The sequence below is a fragment of the Triticum dicoccoides genome, chromosome 3A, assembly GCF_002162155.2.
Source record: "Triticum dicoccoides isolate Atlit2015 ecotype Zavitan chromosome 3A, WEW_v2.0, whole genome shotgun sequence".
Lineage (NCBI taxonomy): Eukaryota > Viridiplantae > Streptophyta > Magnoliopsida > Poales > Poaceae > Triticum > Triticum dicoccoides.
The window spans coordinates 671379056-671386332 of record NC_041384.1 but is presented as its reverse complement, the minus strand read 5'-3'; positions in this window follow the sequence as shown (position 1 = coordinate 671386332).

The window sequence follows — 7277 nt, the reverse complement described above, 5'->3', positions numbered from 1 at the left end:
GCTATTTCTTCATCAACATACTTCGGTGATTTCGGCGTCACCAGCCAACCAGCTTCGTCACGTTAGCTGGACCGACGGCTTCGCCTCGGCAAGCCAACCTTTGCCAGCATCACCAGGCCATCGCTTTATCGCCCATCAGGCAATGGGTGTGCGGATCGATTCCCAATTTTGGGAGTCTCTTTTCTTCAGAATGCTACAACAAATAAACCAGGTGCTATTAATCCTAACAATTTTTGCTTGTTGGGTTTATTTTTCTTAAGGAATTATTACTCTGGTTTGTTCCATCATCTGTATACAGGTCTATCAAATGATGGCCGCATTAACGATGGTCGCATAGTGGTTCGGTCAGTTTCCGTACATGGTCCGGCGAACGCCGCATCCGGAACTCGGACCGACCTGTGAATTCAGGCTTTGCCACGCCTTTACCGCATCATGCCGACGCCCTGCATCGACATTGACTTCGGCGCCAGGCCATATTTATTTTATTACTCACTTTGCATAAATTATTTATTATGCAACATTTTTTTATTATCATTACTATTATCTCCGGTTTGCACTATTTTTTGTGCACAGGAAAATGATCCAGGTTGGGAAGTATCGTTAACTCGGTGTACTAACATACCACACCACCTTGCCTAGACGGGGGGCTTCGTTAACACTTCATTACCCCATGCCGGGGACTTCGGCATCACTCTACTGGCCTGCATTGATCGTGCTATGTCACCACTTCGGTGTGTCGAGCTCTCCACTCCGCCACCTCGGGACCGGCTTGGGGGATGGAACCTTGTACCGCATCAAGCTCGGACCGTGTCATCAATGCCGAACACATTAACCAGCTAAGTCGCTTTCATGCTCAAAGTTTTAATTTTTAACTTGTGTTTGGTTCGACCACATTATACTTTTTTGGAAAAAAGTTGCTTGTAAAAAATCTCCTTGTCGTTCCTTGTTCGTGTATTACGCCACAATATGCACCATATTGACATAAGCGATTTGCAAGATGGGTTGCCTGGCTCCTGTGCTTACCCCTACGTTCCCGATTGTTCGGCTAGGGAGTAAAGGGAGCACCTCTGCGATTGTCACGACCGGGTCATCCGAGCTCTAACCTCAGACTGAGTGAAGCCGAAAGCTAGCGCTCTTATTGTTTTCAATCATGGTTGGCACACAACGGAACTCATGAGTACAAAAAATCTATTGCACAAGTCTCATAGTAATAATGAGCACCGAAGAAAGGTATCGGTGGGGGTACTATTTTCTTCGAAGATGCTTCTTACACTTTGTTAGTAATATAGCATAAGTTCCCTGAGCGTGCTTTGTCTGTTACAGCCTTATGGCCTGATTACCTGGTCATTAGAAACACCGTCGATACTCTCGACAGGCGGAGTACATGACACTTTTCGGCCCTTGGCCAAAGAGGGAGAAGCCGACGGTCGGTTAAGACGCGTTTAAAGTTCGGGTGAACACAAATATGATACAAGTACTTCGGTACATACAATTATTATAGATAAAATTCTTACCCAAGTCACTTGGGGGCTCTTAAAATTTATATATGAGCTGTAAATGTGTTTTCTTCTTGGTCGTTGTCAAAACACGACAGAAGCACAATGTTTTCTTTCTCTTCCAATTTTCGGATTGGCACCGAACACTTGATCTTGTTCGGACGTCATGTTTTTGCTAATGTTTTTTGTTTTTTCAAGCTTTTGGCACTTTTAAACTATTTGTGTGTTTCCAGCACAAGTCTCACAGTGCAATGCCGGACACCTTTAGAGATTCGGCAAAAACATTCTCGGATATTGCTCTATATGCATCGGTGTCGAATTGTGTCTTCGGTCAATAGTTGGGTTGCCCGGCTCCTGCGCTTGCCTCCTACGTTCCGCTCTGTTCGGCTAGGTGTGCAAAGGGGGAACCACTGCGATTGTGCTTCCAGCTCACTTGATTAACCATCTCAGTGGAGAAAGCCGAAAACTGACTGTCACAATAAGCGTAAACTGGTCAGCAATGCGATGACTGTATTAAATGACGGGCCATTCATAACATTGGTCGAAGTGTTTACGACTTGACCTCGATTGTCGCCGAACACTACCGGCGGCTAGTAACTGGCCTCCCAAACTAAAATCCTCAATATTTTGCTCTTACATTAGAGCTGAGGTTTCATGATCATGCTTAGCACGACAACCCAAAGAAAGGGATCGATAGCGGGACTATTTTCTTTGGAAGACATTTCTTATGTTAAACAGTAATATAACATATCTCTCTGCGTACCTTTGTTTATAAAACCGTATGGCCAGATTGCCTTGTTTGTCGTAAATCTTTACCCTCATAAAGGCTTTATAAAGTAAGACAAACACTCCTCGGCTACTGGCCGAGGAGGTGGAAGCCGATGGTCGCTCAACAAAGTTTTGTACAATGCGGATCCGAGCATTAAGTGACGTAAAGTACTTGGATACATAGAGTCATTACACATAATTTGTGATTTTACTATGGATATCGATCCTTAATTCGGCCACCCGTGCCTGCATTAAGGCTCGGGGGCTACTGGGCTTCGGGCTTATTATTTACAAATATTAAAGGGGCACATCAATCCCCTGATCTGGTGTTGCCACCCGACCAGTGTCTCGGGGGCTACTGCATTGCCTGTCCAATGCAGAAAATTTTAAGTGCAATACAGTTTCCGAGGAGATTATGATCCTCAGGTTGGTCGGCCGCACCCAACCTGAGTCTCGAGGACTGAGCACGCCGCTTTTTGTATCCCAAAGTATTCTGCCGAGCTAGGACTTGATCCTCAGGCCGATTTTGCAAATCAACCTGAGTCTCAGCGGCTACTAGGATCAGTGGTCTTACATCATCCTTCAAGTGCATCTCAGGTTTTAAACCGATACACACGTTGAGGGTTACTGGCTATATATCTCGGCAGAAAAAATTTGCCCACGGCCGGGGTGGTGCACCACCTCGGAAGCAGTCCGGCATAAAGCTCGGGCGCTAGTGGATGGCTCCATAGAGGGCATTTCCAGCATTAAGCTCGGCTAAACTCCTTCAACTTTTTTGGACCAAGATGATCTATGACATCTTGGATATAGTCCGGCGTTGGAGCTTGGACACAGTCCGACGTTGGAGCTTGGACACAGTCCGGGGTTGGAGCTTGGACACAGTCCGGCATTGGAGCTCGGATACATTTCAACATTGGAGCTCGGAAGCAGTCCGGCGTTGGTGCTCGGCTGCAAAAGATACCTCGAATGCAGTCCCGCGTTAGAGCTCGGACGCAAGAGGACACTGCCTCCCGGGAACAACTTCAAACCCGAGGTGTGGCATAAAAATAACAAGGCATTGATAAAGGCCGGAAACTTAAAGGGGCTCCTCGGATACCCGATGTGTAAACTCGTCGAATACATTTCGGCGATCCTCAAGATCAAAGATGAGAAGATTTGTTGAACCAGTTTTCAAGACCGACAACTGAAGATGAAGAACAGTTCGGAAGAATCGAGGGGCGTCCCTAACTTGAAGACCGGTTCAGGGGGCTACTGACGGTGTCCTGGACTAGGGGGTACTCAACACGTGATCTCCCGATCTGTTAGATTGGGCCGAGGACCCCCATGGCCGTATACTCATGGGCCAGTTCGGACAGCTGCCGTATACAAGGAAGATTCCACAAGACTTGGCGATCAAGACAAGGACTCCTCCCCACCGGCGTATTCGGCTAGGACTCTTGTTATCCTAGGCCTCTGGTGCATTATATAAACCGAGGCTAGGCTAGTCGATAGACATATACATACAAGCATACCATAGGCCAGCTTCTAGAGTTTAGCCTCTACAATCTCGTGGTAGATCAACTCTTGTAATACTCATATCATCAAGAACAATCAAGCAGGACGTAGGGTATTACCTCCATCAAGAGGGCCCGAACCTGGGTAAAACATCGTGTCCCCTGCCTCCTGTTACCATCGATCTTAGACGCATAGTTCGGGACCCCCTACCCGAGATCCGCCGGTTTTGACACCGACATCTACCCTTGCATGTATGGCACTGAATATTACTAATGCGAGTGGCAGGAGTATTGGAAGATTCAACCTTTGATGCATTAGCTTCTTTTGTAGTCATCTTGTCGTGTCAGCGAAAATCTGCAGCAACACTTCTGTCTACTTCTCGCTGAACTGAACCTCTCCAAGTGCTTGGTGTATAGGTTTGGCTGCGATTTTGGCGGCGCTTCAGCTGCTGCTCTACACGAATAGCTTGCTGCACAAGTTCTTGCAAATCTTGATATGTAACCATCTCTATCCTTTCTTTCACACCTTCATTCAGTCCATGAAAGAATCTTGACATTGTGGCCTCCACTGGCTCATTCACCGTTTTCCTAATCATCAAAATCTCCATCTCTTTATAGTACTCATCAACACTAGAATTACCTTGGAACAACCGTTGGAGTCGATTGTACAAGGTTCTTGTGAAATGTTCAGGAACAAACCGTCTCCGCAACAGATTTTTCATTTGCACCCATGTCTCCGGACGACCTCCAGCACAACACAATTGGTTCCACCAAATCAAAGCATATGCAGTAAACTCAATGGATGCATATCGTACCTTCTTCTCCTCCGTATAGCGGTGGCTGTCAAAAATCTGATCCACACGCATCTCCCACTCCAAATAATCATCTGGCTTGGTTTTCCCATTGAACGATGGTATGGTAAGTTTTAATTACCAATCCCATCATCTTCATGGTCACAATGAGCACGCCCATGACCTCTTCCTCCCATGGCAAAGCCTTCTTGGCCTTCTCCACGACGATCATGATGAACAAATCGTGGTCGAGGCTCGTAGTAGTTTCGAGCATCATCGGAATGGTCGCTCCAATGCTCTCCATGGTGGTCCTGCTGTATGGGGAGTTATCGATGTCGACCCCGTGCAGCAAGCCCATCTCGTGGTGGCGACGGTGGCGCCCAAATAGCACCTCACTGGTCGTAGCGAGCACGCCGAGGTGGTGCAGCATAGTAGCTATGAGCATCACCCGAGTAGACGTGGTTGTGCTCTCCATGCCCCTCCTCAAGGTGGCGTTGGCCCTGCTGTTCAAGGATTTGTCGATGTCGACCCCGTGCAGCAAGCCTATCTCGACGGAGTTCCTCGGTGAGGGAGTCGATTCTCCGGCCAAGGTTGGTCTCCACGACCGATATGTGCCTCTCCACCTTGTTCAACACATACTCTCATGTATCCTCCAATGCCAACACATAGGCGGGCTGCAAGCTTGGATCGTACACGGGATGTGGCAGCTCCTCCTCCACGAGGTGCCTACCTCCATGCACACCATCAACACTGCTGGATCTCCTCGAACCCATGGAAGCTTCTCAAGAACAAAATCAGCAAGAGAGAAAATAGCACCGCGAACAACCAAAAGCTCTGATGCCAAGATGATACGGGACGCCTCAGAAATGATCTTTCATGGTGCCAAAGAACTCACAAGGAGCAGCAACAAACTCACTCGAAACTTGTTTTAACAAACTTTGTTTCTCTCAAGTGGCAAGAATAAGAGGAAACACTCTCAGATAAATTGCAGCGGATAACTAGCTTGGTTTACAAGGATGCAACCCAAACCATGAAGCTTGTGAACCTATGAAGAATCAAAAGAGGGAACCACAAGGATCCTATATGAATTGAGGACAAGCCCTCCAATCCACACACACGAGCTAACACTCAATGATACTAGTGCTCAGAGCACAACACAACCTCACCGGCTGTCTACAAACATAAACTCAGAAATCTCATCCCCCTTCAAATGGAACAGCTGAGGAGTATTTATACTAGAAGCACCCACTAGTTATGTGTGAAAACAACTCAAAATGAAGGGTAAATTTATGAGCCCCAAGCTGTAGCAGGAGCAAACTTGTTGAGCCTCGCGCTGTAATAAATTCCTGGACAACTTGCATGGAAACTTGCACAACTTTTGACTCAAGACCTCAAATGATGCACCGTTTTTTTGAATGAAAGCTGACTTCAAAGACCATCTTTTCCAGCCTCTATAAAGTGCTAGAGACTTCCAGAATTAATTAGGTTTAGGTGGGAAGTTGCAGCTGGAAATCTGATGTGTCATTTCTCCCAAAATAGGCATCGGAAGCTTCCCAACTAAGATAATGGTTTTGCCCTTGTCTTCCTTTGGATGCTCTAATGGTTCAGCATTTGTGCTAGCATTAACCTCACTCTTGGATGCCTTGGTCATGATCTGGCCCACATCACACAAGCTTGTAGTCGGCTTGTCCCTAAGCAAAAACTTAGCTTGGTGAACATGACCACATGTTTATGAAGTGAGGTATCGATAATAAAGAATATGAAAATGAAAACATCGATATTACATTTGTGGGAAAGGTTTGGTTATAAAAAATGGTTTTACAAATTTTATGTTAGCACCGATGAAAAAATACTTGGATAGCCTTATATTACTCAGCTGGATAGATATGTATACTAGACACTTGTGGAATGACTTAGTTTATTTCATCATGAAACAAAAAGGAACACAGACGAAAAAGGAAAAGGCACAGAGAGTTAGTAACGTGGGCAAGCCCAACCAAGAAAAGAGAATCCCACCAAAACAAACAACAGCCAAAAGACAAAGAGAGTCTACGACAACAACCCAAAAAAGTACAGAACAAACAAAACAAGACGATTTGAGCCAAACAGCCCTAGGCACATATACATGACTTATTCCGACTAAGACTTAATTAAGTGATTAAGTCTCACTGACTCAGGGTCGCACACCCTTGCTTAATTGTAGTACCGGGCTTCGGAGTTTGTATATCCTGTGATAGTTTTGTGGAGTACTATCCAATAAACTTTATACCTATATATGATCGTCATGAATTTAATTATAATGAATCAATTGTAAAAATTGATATGTCCCTTGTGAACCTTATATATGCACTACTGAACAACAAGAGCAGTTCGAAGAACCGTCCACGACGAGTATGTACATAATGGTACCTTTGTCAAAGCCTAATCTCTGCTTTATTTATAACACAAAATGGTCCAACTTTTGCATGTACCTAGCCAAGTGAACAGGAAAAGAGGTCAATATCCACAATTTTCCTTTTCCTCAGCGGTCCCATATTGTAGAGAAACACGTGGCACTCAAGACGCTTACAGTCGAATAGAGCGGAGAGACGGAGGTTTCAGCCTAGGGTCTGATCATGCATGTACCTGGCTCCATAAAAATCGATGTTGTTTTACTGTGGCATTAAAATAAAGGGGAGGTGGTGCTATGATTCCAATATTTTTCTTTGATTCTCGTCTAAAAAAAGTTA